Genomic DNA, 16,240 nt, shown 5'->3' on the forward strand with positions numbered 1-16,240 from the left:
TATTATTATTATTATTATTATTATTATTATTATTTTTGACATGATGCCGATTTGTTCAATTTCGATCAATCATTACAGAATAGGCTAATGATTTTTATTAAGAATTAAGTACTCGTAGGGATAGGCCTATGTATATATATATATTTTTTGAGCATATATCAGTTATATTCCATGCGTCATAATTTTTTAAAGATTTGTTTACTTTGATTTTGTATGCGGTGTGGGCCTTGTAAAATTTATTGAGCTTGGGCGGAACTGGAATAGGCCTACTGTAGTTAGTGGCTTACGTGTGCGTGTGTGAGAAAACTAATATACATATATATATATATATATATATATATATATATATATATATATGTGTGTGTGTGTGTGTGTGTGTGTGTGTACACTTACTGATTAGTATTTTTTAATGGCTAACATTACTTACATTATATTAACGTAAAGCTTTTGAAGTGTACGCAGTTTAGAGCAAGATCATGTCGTTACCCAGCCTAAATCCCCCCCCCCTTCTCTTCTCTCTCTCTCTCTCTCTCTCTCTCTCTCTCTCTATATCTCTATATATATATATATATATATATATATATATATATATATAGAGAGAGAGAGAGAGAGGATTTAGGCTGGTAACGACATAATCTTGCTCCAAACTGTGTAGCCTACGCAACAAAAGCTTTATGACAATACAATGTAAGTAATGCCATTCATTAAAAAATGCTATTCCGTAAGTAGACATTTAGATGGCAGTGGATGCGTCCGATGACTTTCCACCCTCCTCCTACCCGCCCACTAGGCCTAGGCCTACCCTCAGGCCCTCGAAAGTCTAGGGCTGTTGTTTATTTGAAACTCCGCACGAATACGGAATGTGGTATATTTTATCCATGATTATGCCCGTATTATGTTTTGCATTTCTTTTCTAGGAACAGGCCGGCTGCCCTTCTTTTTTTCAACAGTCGTTTAAAATGAAACAAGAAACTTGTAGGCCTGTATTAGAACCCGGAAGCTCTTTTGGGGGGAGGGTTGGTTCAACTTAGCCGTGTTTCATCCTTTTATTAGACAATCGGTAAATTATTAATTTAATATCAGAAACACTCCAATGCACACTCCAAAAACTCCCATTGTGGCATGAAAGTAAAATAAAACCGATAATTTCTTGTTTAGGTCAAGGTTAGGGCTGTTTCATCCAGGCAGACTTGAAGACTATGAGATTTGAAAGATACCAGCGCACTAAGCATTTATTTTTATAAATGTGTTGATAATGTTGAGAGAGTATAAGATCAGAAATTGTGCAGTGTATGCAACGAATAGGTAATTGAAAGGAGTGGGCATGCGTGCTCCAATTGTCCGGAAGCAGTGATTTTTTCAAAGGCTTGGCCGGTCAAAATATCGTGAACCATTAAGGAGTGTTAAGACTCTGCAGATAATGAAAGTAGGTTTCGTTACAGGAATGGCAGAAATTGTGTTGAAATATCAAGATAACTGAACGAAATAAGTATTTCTGCCAAATTAACAAGCTTTACGCTCCGTAGGGGGGTAGCGCCGTCATAGCACCTCATGCGGTACACTGTAGTTATTGCATAAGGTTCTTTGCAGCGTGCCTTCGGTCCCTAGCTGCAACCCCTTTCGTTTCTTTCACTGTTCCTCCGCTCATAATTCTCTTTCTTCCATCTTACTTTCCACCCTCTCCTAACAGTTGATCCACAGTGCAACTGCAAGGTTTTCCGCCTGTTACATCTTTCAAACCCTTTACTGTCAATTTCTGTTTCAGTGCTGAATGACCTCATTGGTCTCAGTGCTTGGCCTTCGGCCAGAATTCTATATTCAGCCACCCAATCAACAAGGTATGCGCTCATTCCATTCTCATATTCGTAAACCATCACGCTTTATTTCGTTTTTGTAGGTCGTGGTTTGATTACATATATCCCTTTTCGGATCTTTTAAGAGACTTGATTTTCCCGGATAGTTGAAAAGACGATCTTCAGTTAGTCAGCATGATCAAAACATTCATAAAACACTAAACATCCGGTACGCTTTGATGTCAGTTTGCGTGTAATATACTTTTGGGAGCTGAATTGAATTGAAGATAGAATTTTGGCCGAAGTCCAAGTACTGGGACCTTTGAGGTCATTCAACGGTGAAACGGAAATTGACAGTAAAAGGTCTGAAAGGTGTAATTGGAGGAAAACCTCGCAGTTGCACTATGAATGAATTGGTAGGAGAGGGCTGAGGAAAGTAAGATGGAAGAAAGAGAATATGAAAGGAGGTACAGTAAAAGGAACGAAAGGGGTTGCAGCTAGGGGCCGAAGGGATGTTGTAAAGAACCTTAAGTAATGCCTACAGTGCACCGGTGCACTGACGGCATTGCCCTGCTACGGCCTACGGGCCATTTGGAAGTTGGGTTTACATGAACCTTGTTCAGAACAATCCAGTAACGTTGCTAGTCAGTACCGCTGTTCAGATAAACGGGGCATCACTTATATAGACCAGGTATTATATAGGCCTAGGCTACTGTAGAAGTTATAACTAACAGCACAAAGTGCATTATAATGCTTATATTCTCCTTGTAGGTGTATTTATTTAATATTACTTTAAACATATAAAACACCACTTTTATTACTGTTATATTGTCTGGTTCATAAAAACTTGGCTTCAGATGATGGCTTCAAAGAAAGGTTGTCTACCTGTTATTGTTCGTAACGTGAACTAATATGTAAAAAAAAATGGTGGATGTATTTAGAGGTTAATCATTAAAAGGCACATTGTTTAAAAGCCGTTTCCACTTTCCACAGTTTCATTGCTCAAACAATAGTCCTACTTTTATAATAATTCCCTTTAAACTTTTAAAATTCTTTACGCACTTACTTCTCGGACGATCAAAAAGCTGCCACGATATTAGACAGGTTATATATAACTGCTCGTGATGCTGCCATCAAATTATAATCCCCTCTTCCATCACAAATAATAGGCTTCTTAGTGTACTCAGTGCATCACGCTTCAGTGGTACAGTGTGGTACCCTTTCCCGTACTTCACAGTTCTAGGGCATGATTGAATCTGCCGTATATTATTTAACTACCTCCTCCTCCTCCTCCTCCTCCTTTTTTTTTCGCGAGGTTTCAGCGTCTTGTGATTGCTTGACGCACCTAAAAGTATATAGACCTTGCAAACTGTGTACCTTAGGCTGATAGAACTATATAGACCTTTGCGGACGTGTTTTTTTATATAGGCCTATTACCTTTGCAAACGTAGACTTAACGAAGAACATACTTTTGTTAGGTTCAGAGGCTAAGACAGGAAGCATACATCTTTTGCTGAGTGAAGACTAGTCTTACACAAAAACATAACGTAAACACATTAAGCCGAAAAACCTCTGCATAGTCTAGACCAAGGTAGCCTAAACATCAGGCCATTTATGCAAGTCCTGAAAAGAATCTACAGATCGAACTGCCTTTTTTCGGGAGGGTGTTGTTTCTTGGGCTGCGTTTTTTTTAATGATCTCTTCCAGGATTGCATTAAAGAGTTACGGAGAATCACTCAAAAGAGCCACTTACTTATTTTTAAGAACTCAGATACTGGTTGTAAAATTGGAAATATTAGCAGTTTTACCAGTCATAGGTCCCAAGTGTGCATTAGCTACGGTGTATATGTGTGTTCAACGTAATTCATATGGAGAAGCAAACTACACCGATCCGACGGCTTCCTTGGTCCTCTCAGGGTGACTGTTGCTATAAGGATGTATATGCATTTTCCACTTTATAATTATGCTTTTTGACACTTTTTTTTTTATTTTCATCAAGTTTTAAAACATAGTGTGGGTCTATAATTCAGCAGCACCTCCGAAAATTTCAGTATTTTTTCATATACTCTCTCTCTCTCTCTCTCTCCTCTCTCTCTCTCTCTCTCTCTCTCTCTCTCTCTCTCTCTCTATATATATATATATATATATACTGTATATATATTTATATATATAAGAAATTGTCGTTGGAAATAGGCCTATTTCGCATCAACTTGACTTTCCTGCAACCCTCCTTTAGGCTTGGGCTTAATAGTTATTTCTCTCGAACATTTGAGCGATTGATATTTTAGTACCCTCGGAATGACATTTGACTTGATTTGTGTTTACATTTTATTGCTGGGATGAGAACTAATAAGAAATTCCTAGAGTAAGGAATGTTGCTGGAGTGCCGGTATGAAGTGAAACCTCTCATTATGTATGTATCTTATGTTTTCCCCCTATTTGAATGCACTCGATTCCGTCTCGTGAATAATATACCTTTTTTGAGGGGAAATATTTTGATTGCGTTTTGTCTTTAGTAAGTCAGTACGTGAAGAAATGTTATTATTTTGACAATCGAATTTTTCCTGATTTAATTAACGAAGCCTTTTCTGAGTGAAATATTTTAATTGCATTTTGTCTTTACTGAGTCATTACGTGAAGAAATGTTATTGTTTTGGTAATCGAATGTTTCAGGATTCAAACAACAAAGCTTATAGGACTTAGGCAAATAGAGTCAAGTGAGAATCCCCCAATGAACGACGCAGCCAGGGTGATCTGCGTGCGTGAAGAGTGACTTTCAAACTTCCGCCGTGCTCGATCCTTACCGTTATTTCTGCTCGTTCCGCGAACATGTGCCGCGGACGATGATTCGTTCTCCCTTGGTACACACACCCCAGGACCTACCGTTGACCACCCCCTCCTCCTCCTCCTCCCCCTCCTCCTCCTTGGTAGATCCAGGCACACGGCTACTAGACCTCCGGGCGGACGTAGTGGTCGACGTGTGTGGTTGTGGATTCGGTTGCACACGATGACGCTTACTGTAAAAGTGCTGTGAGGTGCCACAACTTTCTGGCTGACAAGTATCTATGGATAGAGGCTTTGGAAAGAATGAAGAAGTTCTCGAATGTTTGTTGGGGTTGAGGTGGGGCGAGGGGGTGGGGGAGGCGGCAGCATAGCAAAGTCATTACCGTTGGTACACTTTAGTTTGGCACTGAAGATGTGCCGTCGAGTTGTTCTTAGGGTATTTTGTTACCTGTATGTAGATATGTATGTATGTACACACATACGCGCATATACATACATACATACATACATACATACATATATATATATATATATATATATATATATATATATATATATGTTTATTTATTAATACCCACAATGCCCTCTTAACTTCCGGCATTCTTCACACCTTTTGGATACGCTGTTACTACAAAGCCTTAGGTCCAGTTGCAAGAAATATGAAGTAGTTCTGATGACCGATAGCTTTACTTCATATTTCTTGCAATTTGATCTAAGGCTTTTTAATGACAAGCGTTTCCAAAAAGTGTCAAGAATTCAAAAAGTTCATAGGTCACTGTGGCTGTTACAATTAAATACGAATCCGGTGAAAAGTTACCAGTAGATTCTATATATGTATGTATATTCTATATATATATATATATATATATATATATATATATATATATATATATATATATATATACATATATATATGCCCTCTGAACTTTTCAATACAACAAAGGAATTATTCTCAGTACAAGATTGTGTGTGTATATATATATATATATATATATATATATATATATATATATATATATATATATATATATATATATATATATGTATGTATGTATGTACAGTATATGTATACACACACATACACACGCACACAAACGTGTACTGAGAATAATTCGCTGTTGTATTGGTACCCTTGTATCATTATAACTTCCAGTCTGCTGAAACTTTTTGAGTTTCCGCTAAGTCTCCCCGGTTGTGCGTGCTCCAAATTAACATAAAAAGAGAAAAAATGTTCGAAGCTAAAAGAGTGATACCGTTTGCTTTACACTGAGTCCCCCGATTGCTGTTCCTTCGCCATTTATAGTCTTAGTCGGGAACCCTTGATGACAGCTGCTATTATGAATCATCTTTTAGTGTCCCCAATTATTGTGTGTATTGCGGTCTTGGGTGTCCGAACGCTCGTTGTGAAAGCATTCGCAGCCGTTCGACGTTCTTGCGCGTCTGCGCTGTGTTTGCGGATACGTGACGCAAGCGCTGTGAGGTGCGTATTGCGGACAGGGGCAATCTTGTTTCCTACGCGTACGAAGAGGTTCATAAATACGGTGATATAATATGGCTGATTAGTATTCAAGAAAAATTTCTGTGGAAATTTCTTGTTTATACTGCCCGTGGGCGAGTAGTGCCGTCATTGTGCCTCACGTGGTGCACTGTAGGCATTGTTAAATGGTGTTTGCAGCGTCCTTTCGGTCCCCAGCTGCATCATTTTTTTTAGACAGAAAAGCGCGGACGGACAGACAAAGCGGCACAATAGTTTTCTTTTACAGAAAACTAAAATGCTTTGAACGCCGTTAAAACAAATAAAGTACAGGATTTTTCTCTTGTCCGCCTCATCATCACTTGGTAATGGGTAATTGGTTCTATGATCATACAGAAGTGTTTTCTTTATCCGGCGTTTCCTGAAAGCTATGCAAATTTCAATAACCTCTCTCTCTCTCTCTCTCTCTCTCTCTCTCTCTCTCTCTCTCTCTCTCTCTCTCTCTCTCTCTCTCTCAGCCCCGCGTTTTATTATTATTATTCTTTTTGTGGTCTTCCAGTTTTCAGTTTTGTTTTTGGTTCTTTTCACACATTTTAAATACGTATACGCATATACCTGAATATAGCCTATACATACATATATATATATATATATATATATATATATATATATATATATATATATATATATATATGCTTTACATAATTTTTTATATATATATATATCTATATAAATGTAAATAGCCTATACATTTACATACAAGCAATAGGCTATATATATATATATATATATATATATATATATTTATATACATATATATATATATATATATATATATATATATATATATATATATATATATATATATATATATATATATATATATATATGAATGTCTTTTACTGTAATACCACAGTGTAATATGAATATAAGAAGGCCCATAAAACACTATTTGAACGTTGCAACCATATATTTCGAGCACTTCCTTCTGTGCCCCTGTTCACTGGTAAAAGGATGAAATCGACAGTTTAGTGTTGTATGGGCCTTCTTATATTCATATATATATATATATATATATATATATATATATATATATATATATATATATATATATATATATATGCATTTTATAATAGATTTTATAATATATTCCATTCATCTCCTTCATTCTCTGAATCTCTTCATCTTTGCTGTCCAACCAGCTTAACAACCTAAATTTCATAAAACCAAATAAATATATATATATACAGTATATATATATACATATATATATATACAGTATATATATATATATATATATATATATATATATATATATATGTGTGTGTGTATATATATATATATATGTGTGTGTGTGTGTGTGATCGTTTCCTTTAATAGGGATGGATCATCTTGTAGACGCTAGATCACGCATGGATCCCCTTGCCATAAAACTTAATAACTGGATCATTGCTTGTACACACACATATATAATATATATATATATATACATATACATATAATACATATATATATATATATATATATATATATATATATATATATATATATATATATATATATATATATATATATATATATATATATATATGTATGTATGCAAGTGTGTGTGTGTTCATTTGTATGTTTGTGTGTATACATGCAGATTTGTATGTACAACGTTACCCATTTTTTGCGCGCGCGCATTCGCAGTCTTTTATTATACAAGGGCTCCACCCGAATGCAAGCAACGATAATGGGAAGGTTGTTGCTTTGAATGATTAGAGTTGGCAGTCGCTTGTTTTAGGGATTCTGCTGCTCATTCCGCCATCAAAGGCTTCTTTACTCAGTAGAGTCGCTTGCTATTCCATTGCTCCCTTTTTTTTTTCTCTCACTACACTAATTTACTCCTGTCGTACTTCTTGCGTCCCCTCTGTAAGTCTGGAAGTCGCTGTATGTGATGTGTTATTATTATTATTATTATTATTATTATACTTGCCCAGAAGTATTCTGTTGAGTAGATTGCCCATATTTCGAAAAGGAGGAGTACAGAGAGAAGTCCCATAGGGGGGGGGTAGGGCCATCAGCGCACCTCATGCGGTGCACTGTTGGCATTACTTGAGGTTCTTTGCAGTTTCCCTTCGGCCCCTAGCTGCACCCCCTTTCGTTCATTTTACTGTACCTCCGCACATATTCTCTTTCTTCCCTCTTACTTTTCACCCTCTCCTAACAACTGTTTCTTAGTGCAACTGCGAGGCTTTCTTCCTGCTACACCTTTCAAACCTTTCATATTGTCAATTTCCGTTTCAACGCTGAATGACCTCATAGGTCCCACCGTTTGGCCTTTTGGCCTAACTTTTATAATCTATCCCATTCATAATTTTTCTCTGGGTCTCTTCATCTTGCTGTCCAACCACTCCAACTCCCTCTCCACTGATTTAAGAATGGCCAAAAATGGCCCAGTGTTTGGCTTGAAAAACCAAATTTCATAAAAATCACATTAGTCATTTGAATCTTCTCCGTAGGGGGATAGTGCCATCGGTGCACCTCATGCGGTGTACTGTAGGCATTACTTAAGGTTCTTTGCAGCGTCTCTTCGGTCCCTAGCTGCAACCCCTTTCATTCCTTTTACTGTACTTCCATTCATATTCTCTTTCTTCCATCTTACTTTCCTCAACCCTCTCCTGACGAACGTTTCATAGTGCAGCTGAGAGGTTTTCCTCCTGTTACACCTGTCAACCTTTTACTGTCAATTTCCGTTTCGGCGCTGAATGATTCATAGGTCCCAGCGCTCGACCTTGGGCCTAAATTCTGTATTCCATTTGAACCGCCGCACAGTATTTTTGGGAATCATATTCATGCGAAATTATGCTGTTCCCACAGTGATTATCATGGTCGTGGGAGGCTTACATCAAGTTGTTGTTTTTTGTACTGTAAGCAGAGAATGGTTTGATGAAACTGCTTTTGTTGATTTTAAACTTCAGTCTTTTTCCGATTGTGTGTTTATGTTACTTTCGGTTGTGGAAATGTTGATGTTGACGCTTTGATTAATTTCGATTCCCTTTTTCAATTTCAAGGAAAGGGGAATCGAACAGATTCCCGAAAGCTCTCTCTGTAGAGATTCATTTTCAAATATATTTGTACCTATACATGACTGGATTTGTTTCTCCTTTTCAAGACTCATTCTACAATGAGTATTTTTTAAATTATTATTATTGTTATTATTATTATTTGGTTAAACATAGCGGCCATCTTGGCGACGTGCTTTTAATGCTGTCTTTTATCTGCAGTGTTCACATTTCACAGTTCTTTTAGGTCTAATGACCCAATCCGCCAAAGGCGCCCTGTGAGGCCCACAGGCTCACTCGTCATATAGACAGTATGCAGAGAAATTCTGAATTTTATACAGCTTACTCCCTGTTAATTGTCAAATCCACAATGCCATAACTCTTAGCTCCTTTTGGGGGGGTGGGGGTGGGGGGCGGGGTTATCGCCGTCAGTGCATCTCACGCGGTGCACTGTAGGTGTTACTTAAAGTTCTTTGCAGTGTCCCTTCGGTCCCTAGCTGCAACCCCTTTCATTTCTTTTACTGCACCTCCATTCATATTCTCTCTCTTCCATCTTGCTATCCACCCTCTCCTAACAATTGTTTCACAGTGCAGTTGCGAGATTTTCCTCCTGTTACACCTTTCAAACCTTTCTACACTTAATTTCCTTTTCAGCGCTGAATGACCTCACAGGTCCCAGTGCTTGGCCTTTGGCCTAAATTCTATGTCCCATTCCATTCCATATAACTCTCAGAGAATGTGGAAGTCTAAATTTCTCTTGCGTTGATTATTGAGTGATGTTTCTTCACGTAGGTATTTAAAACCGAATTCTAGATAATTGTAGTTTGGAGAACCGCAGAGCGTATGACCACCTGGAATCATCGATTAAGCTCTGTTGTTAATGTCAAAACCACGTTTCTATGAAATTTTCAGAATGCAGGCGCGGGTATTCGTGTAACGCAGCTATAGATATTTACTCACACCTGCTGCAGATCAAGTGATGATACGAGTATGTTTAGGCCACTCCTTTCTGTGGTCATTTGGGAAGCGGTACAGAGCCCTGATGCTCAGGTGGTTAGGAAACGGTCATTTATCAACTCTTTGGCTTCGCCGGGGAGGGGTTGTTAGGTAGCGGGTTGGTTGGGTTATCACTGTCTGCATACCTCACATGGTGTTCTGTAGGCATCACTGAAGGTTGTTTGCAGCGTCTCTTCTGCCCCTAGCTGCACCCACTTTTTAGCCTTTTATTTAACCTTCATTTTCGCTTCCTTTTTTCCCCTCTTGCTGTTCAGCCACTCTAACTCCCCCTTTTCCTTATCTCAATTAAGTACTGAGAGTATCCCAGTGCTCGGCTCTTCAGCCAAATCTTCGTAAATCAGATCAAATCAACTCCTTGGCAAAAGAAATTTCTGCAAGTCTGTTTATGCTTCGTATTTTAATTTTCTGTCTGCAGGAAGGAGCCCGTGTCACGTCTCTCACATTTCCTGTCTTTCCATTTCCCCCTCTCCTCTATTCCCCTTCTCCGTTGCCCCACTACATTCCTTTTCGTGGTCCCGAAATCACGCCAGTACACGGCGGGAGCATCCATGACTCAGCTGGATTGCGTGGAGAGGTAGTATTATAGATTTATGGGATTTTTAGCTTTTCCGGAGTATCTTTTTTTATCTTTTTCCACTGTTGTAGTGCCATTCGTTTCCTGGAATGTTATTCCTCACCCTAATTTCTGTTCCATCCATCATGATATATATATATATATACATATATATTTTTTTTCCCAATCTTTTGTCCGAATTTTCGGCGTTTTTTCAATCATTAACATTTCTCCACGAACGTACACCCACCTCGGGAGAGAGAGAGGTCTGCTGTTGGTAATTACGTGTACTTAAGCATAGTTGTGCCTAGGGTGCGTCCATACCACAGTGAAACATTATTATTATTATTATTATTATTATTATTATTATTATTATTATTATTATTATTATTATTCGGAAGGTGAACCTTATTCATTCGAAAGAAGCAGCAGAGGGTAAAGGAAAATACAGAACGAGACCAGTTATTAGAAAAACAGATTAATTATTAAATAAGCAAATAAATAAGATAAATATAATTGCAAGTAAATGATTAAAACACGAGAATTGTATTAGAGTAGGGATGCATTGCACCTTCGCTTGAACTTCTGAAGTTCCAGGTGCACGACATCCGCTGCGAGGCTGTTCCAGAGTCCAGCGGTGTGAGGAATAAAGGACCTCTGGAACTGAGAAGTTGGACAGCGAGGCACATTTATTGCATATTGGTGCTTCTGCTGTCCAGCAAATCTGGGGATCAGGGATGAATTGTGAACGTGAAAGATCTCTGCTGAAATACAACTTGTGAAAAATGATCAAACATGCCTTAATATACGTCGGCAACAAGTGGCATACATATCACAAAGTGATTGAAAACAAGTCCATGACCGTTAATGGAGGACGAATCTTTGGCAAATGATTGACAGTCGTATGAAGCATTGGTTATGATTACCAACAAGTCGTTGACTTGTATACAACCTGTTTGTGATATTTGGTATTTTGACTTATGTATAAAGCTTTGATTTTTTATTATTTTTTAGATTAAACAGAATGGTTAGATTACTGTTCGCTGTTCCCCTCACCTGTCTCCTGTCTGTAATACTAAAATCCGAGTGGATCTTGTTTGTCTTCCTCCGGGTGACAGTAGGGGAGACATGGCACAGCCACCCACCCCCTGCAAACCGGTTTGTCCGCCCTGGGTGGGGGAGGCAGGTAGGGGAACGGAAAGGTAGGGGAGACATCCATCCTCTTGCAAACCTTATTGTCCGGCCCGGTTGAGGGGGCGGGGTAGGTAGGGGATCGGGAGGGTTGGGGAGACAGCAGCGCACTAGAAATTTATCACGTCTCATAGTCGGTTTGTCGGTGTGTCTCAAACATTAGGCTATCCGATGTTTATATGTACGATTTTAAGAGACTGGCTCTAACTCTTATGCGTTTCGAGAATCAACCAGGCCGATCAGTCCTTTCATACTTTCAAACAAATTAAGGTAAACGAAGTTCTTTTCTTCGATTTGAATTTCAACTTGCCTACATATACTGTATGTATGTATATATATATATATATATATATATATATATATATATATATATATATATATATATATATATATATATATATATACACACAATATATATATATATATAGTATATATATATATACAGTATATATATATATATATATATATATATATATATATATAGCCTATATATCTAATATCAATTCGCTCCATACTTATTAGTAATAATTCCCCTACGGTATTATTTCCGAGGTAGAGCAAATTGGATACTAAATGAGATTTATAGCTTAATGTTTGTGAATGAAGAAATGTCTCAAAAATTGATGTACTAAAAATTCCAGTATATACATATATATTATGTATATATATATATATATATATATATATATATATATATATTATATACATATATATATATATATTATATGTGTGTGTTTGTGTGTGCGTGTATTTATTTTTTCCACACACACAAACACACGCACACACTCAGACACAGTGTATCTGCAGGCTTTGTGCTGTCTCGCCGGCCTCGATATTTTAAGCATTAAAAAAAAAAAAAACAGCGTCATCGTCCAGCCATTGCAATTGATGTCCCGTTGTCACAAAACGCCCAGTTGCAATCGTCGTCGTTGCAAGAATATTCCAGCAACCTTTGGCAGCGTTCCATTATAGTGTGTAGAGTTGCAAATATGCCTTTCGTTATGTCCATTATACAGTGTTCTAGCATGTAACATCTGCCTGCCTCTCTCTCTCTCTCTCTCTCTCTCTCTCTCTCTCTCTCTCTCTCTCTCTCTCTCTCTCTCTCGTGTCAGCTACATCATTGCGCTCACGTTCTACGAAGTTCTCGGCTAATGCTCCCCCCCTCTCTCTCTCTCTCTCTCTCTCTCTCTCTCTCTCTCTCTCTCTCTCTCTCTCTCTCTCTCTCCCGGATTGCAATTGGCCAAATAGCCGCATCCAATATAGCATTTCTGTACTGGCGTTGTGCTCAACTTGTTTATGACTGTTTACTGTTGGTAGATGGTAATGGCGGGAAGGAGCCATGTTTGAGAAAATTACGAATACCTCTGTGTGGCAGTCAGCCTCTGGGGGAGTATATTCCGCTGGAGAGAGAGAGAGAGAGAGAGAGAGAGAGAGAGAGAGAGAGAGAGAGAGAGAGAGAGATGCGATGGGTGTATGTTCGTCACGTCATTTTTTCAGTGCTGGTTTGTGTAAATTTTATTTTGAACAAGTTTAGAAATAATCGAAAATGTTCCTAATTCACAGCTGTCTTCTTCTTCTTCTTCTTCTTCTTCTTCTTCTTCTTCTTCTTCTTCTTCTTCTTCTTCTTCTTATTATTATTATTATTATTATTATTATTATTATTATTATTATATTGGAGAAACTAATCCACAGTTATGCATGGGTACATTATTTAAAAATAAAATTCCAATCTTGGGGGGTGGTGATGTAAAAACACTAATCAAGTAAAAATACAAAAAGATAAAACAAGCGAAGTTGCTTATAAAATAAGGAACCGGTCGTTATTATTATTATTATTATTATTATTATTATTATTATTATTATTATTATTATTATTATTATTACCGCCACCGAGGTCTTTGGCACGATTTCTCTCTCTATCAGCTGAGGTAGTACTTGCAAACCAGCGAACGGGGTTGTACTCTTTTCTGTTGAACGATGGACTAGATTTGGATCTGTGAATGTTACCGCTTGTTTATCGCTGTTGTCACCGAAGGGCCTTTAAAGAAAATGAAAACTCCCTGCCGTTTGCGAAAGAAGCTTTGAAGCGTTTTCGAGTATAAGTGTAACTCGGTTAATCTTGGTGTAGTACACTAATTGATTTTTGGTATCCGTAGTGATTGAGTAACTGTGATTGTAATTCGAATGCCGTTATGATTATTACGTTTTCCTTAAAAGGAGGCACAATAAAACAGTGCTGTGGTAGCCACTGACATTCATCCCACGTCATTTGAGCAAAGGATAAGATCTTTGCACAGGAAAGTTCCATTTCTGGTAATAGCACTCTTCCTACAACAGATGATAGGTTTACCAAAAGTTTACGCTCGTTTGCATAAATGTGAATTGGGCTTTCGACCGCGCAGTGTTAAAAAGCGAACTTCTTACCTTCCTTAACCGTCTCAATGGTCTTATATTTAAAGTCAGAAGTGATTCACTCGGACACTACTTTTTCTGCAGATTATTCAGTGATGTAGGTTATTCTGCAGTTTACTTAAGCTTCAGCAATTAGATAACTATTGGTCTTATATATATACATATATATATGTATGTATGTATGTATGTATGTATGTATGTATGTATGTATACATGTATGTATATGTATATATATACAGAATATAATATATATATATATATATACATATAATTTATATAAATAAACAGTATAATATTTATATTTGTAAACATGTAATATTTATATATATATATATATATATATATATATATATATATATATATATATATATATATATATAAAACAGTAGCTATCTAATTGCCGAAGGTGGAGAAGACTGCAGAATAACCTATATATTACTGAATAATCTGCAGAAAAATTAGTCTACTCTTGAGTCACTGTTGCATTTAGACCCGCTTGGTTGAAATCCTGGTTCATATTTTGTTCTTATATGTATGTTATGTACATATTCATATGTAAATATATATATATACATATACATATATATACGTATATATATACATATATATATATATATATAATATATATATAACTTACACTCGAATGTGTAGATATTAACTGGTGTATATTATGAGTAATTCCATTCAGAGGAAACTGCAAACATGTACCATGTTTACAACTTTTTTTTCCTGTGGATTTTCCCAATATAGGCCAAGTATTGGGTATTGGGCTGCACAACCAATGCACCCTGACATTTGGTGACTTTCAATCACATGGAGTTGTGAGATTCTATTATTTTCTTCTCCTGCAACCCAGAGAAGTGAAATGAGTGGTAGCCATTAGGCTTTTTAGACAAGGTTCATCTACATTAAATTAACTCCCTTGGGGTGGTAGCGCCGTCAGTGCACCTCGCGTGGGGCACTGTAGGGATTACTTAAGGGTCTTTGCAGCGTCCCTTCGGCCCTTAGCTGCAACCTCTTTCATTCCATTTGCTGTACCTCCATTCATATTCTCTTTCTTCCGACTCTTCACTCTCTCTAACGATTGATTCATCGTGCATCTTTGATGTTTTTCCACCTGTTACACCTTTTCAGACCTTATTACTGGCTATTTCCCTTTCAGCACTGAATGACCTCAGAGTTACCAGTGATTGGCCTTTGGCCTAAATTCTATATTGTATTCTATCTACATTTCAACTGCATCTCCTATTCAAGGGTCAATAATAATTCACAATGCGTTTCTCTGTCTTGAGGTACATACAAGCACTCCAGACCATCGCCACTTCCCAACTATTGCCATCGTAGTAGCTGTGAATGCCACTTGACTGACCTGACTCTCCTGTGTAGATGTAAGAAGCACATAATGTTTGGCAGGGAAGGGTACAGCATGAATTTGACAGCGGCTGTTTTGTGCTTTTTTTTTTTTCTTTTCCTTGTTGGGAAAAGGTTCCTTGTTGGGAGAAATATATTCATGTTGATGTGTGTGTATATAATATTTATATATATATATATATATATATGTGTATATATTTATATATATATATATATATATATATATATATATATATATATATATATATATATATATATATATATATATATATATATGTAAATATACATGTATATATATGCTATATATAATTATATAATAAAAATATATACATATATACATATACATGTAAATACATGTGTAAAAATACTATATATAATTATATATATAATATAAATATATATATGACCAATTAAAAAAGAAATAGTTTCTGTTGACCTTAGCAGTGGACTTTGCACCTGCTAGTCAGTTGCCTGGTGAGGGTGGTGGCAACAAGGGCGCAGAGGGACCAGGGAAGATACTAAGTTCGTCGTCGTAAGTTCATCTCGAAACTAAAATTAAGAACGGAATGTGATCTCCTTTAAGAGCCATCCTCTCTCT

General features: G+C 37.0%; 1 protein-coding gene across 7 annotated transcripts in view; it reads left to right on the top strand.

Moving 5' to 3' along the window:
• LOC136853354 (uncharacterized) overlaps positions 1–16,240 on the top strand; it is an 832,536-nt gene that overhangs the window by 853 nt on the left and 815,443 nt on the right. The window lies entirely within an intron of this gene.

Source organism: Macrobrachium rosenbergii, chromosome 27, assembly GCF_040412425.1.
Source record: "Macrobrachium rosenbergii isolate ZJJX-2024 chromosome 27, ASM4041242v1, whole genome shotgun sequence".
Taxonomy (NCBI): Eukaryota; Metazoa; Arthropoda; class Malacostraca; order Decapoda; family Palaemonidae; genus Macrobrachium; species Macrobrachium rosenbergii.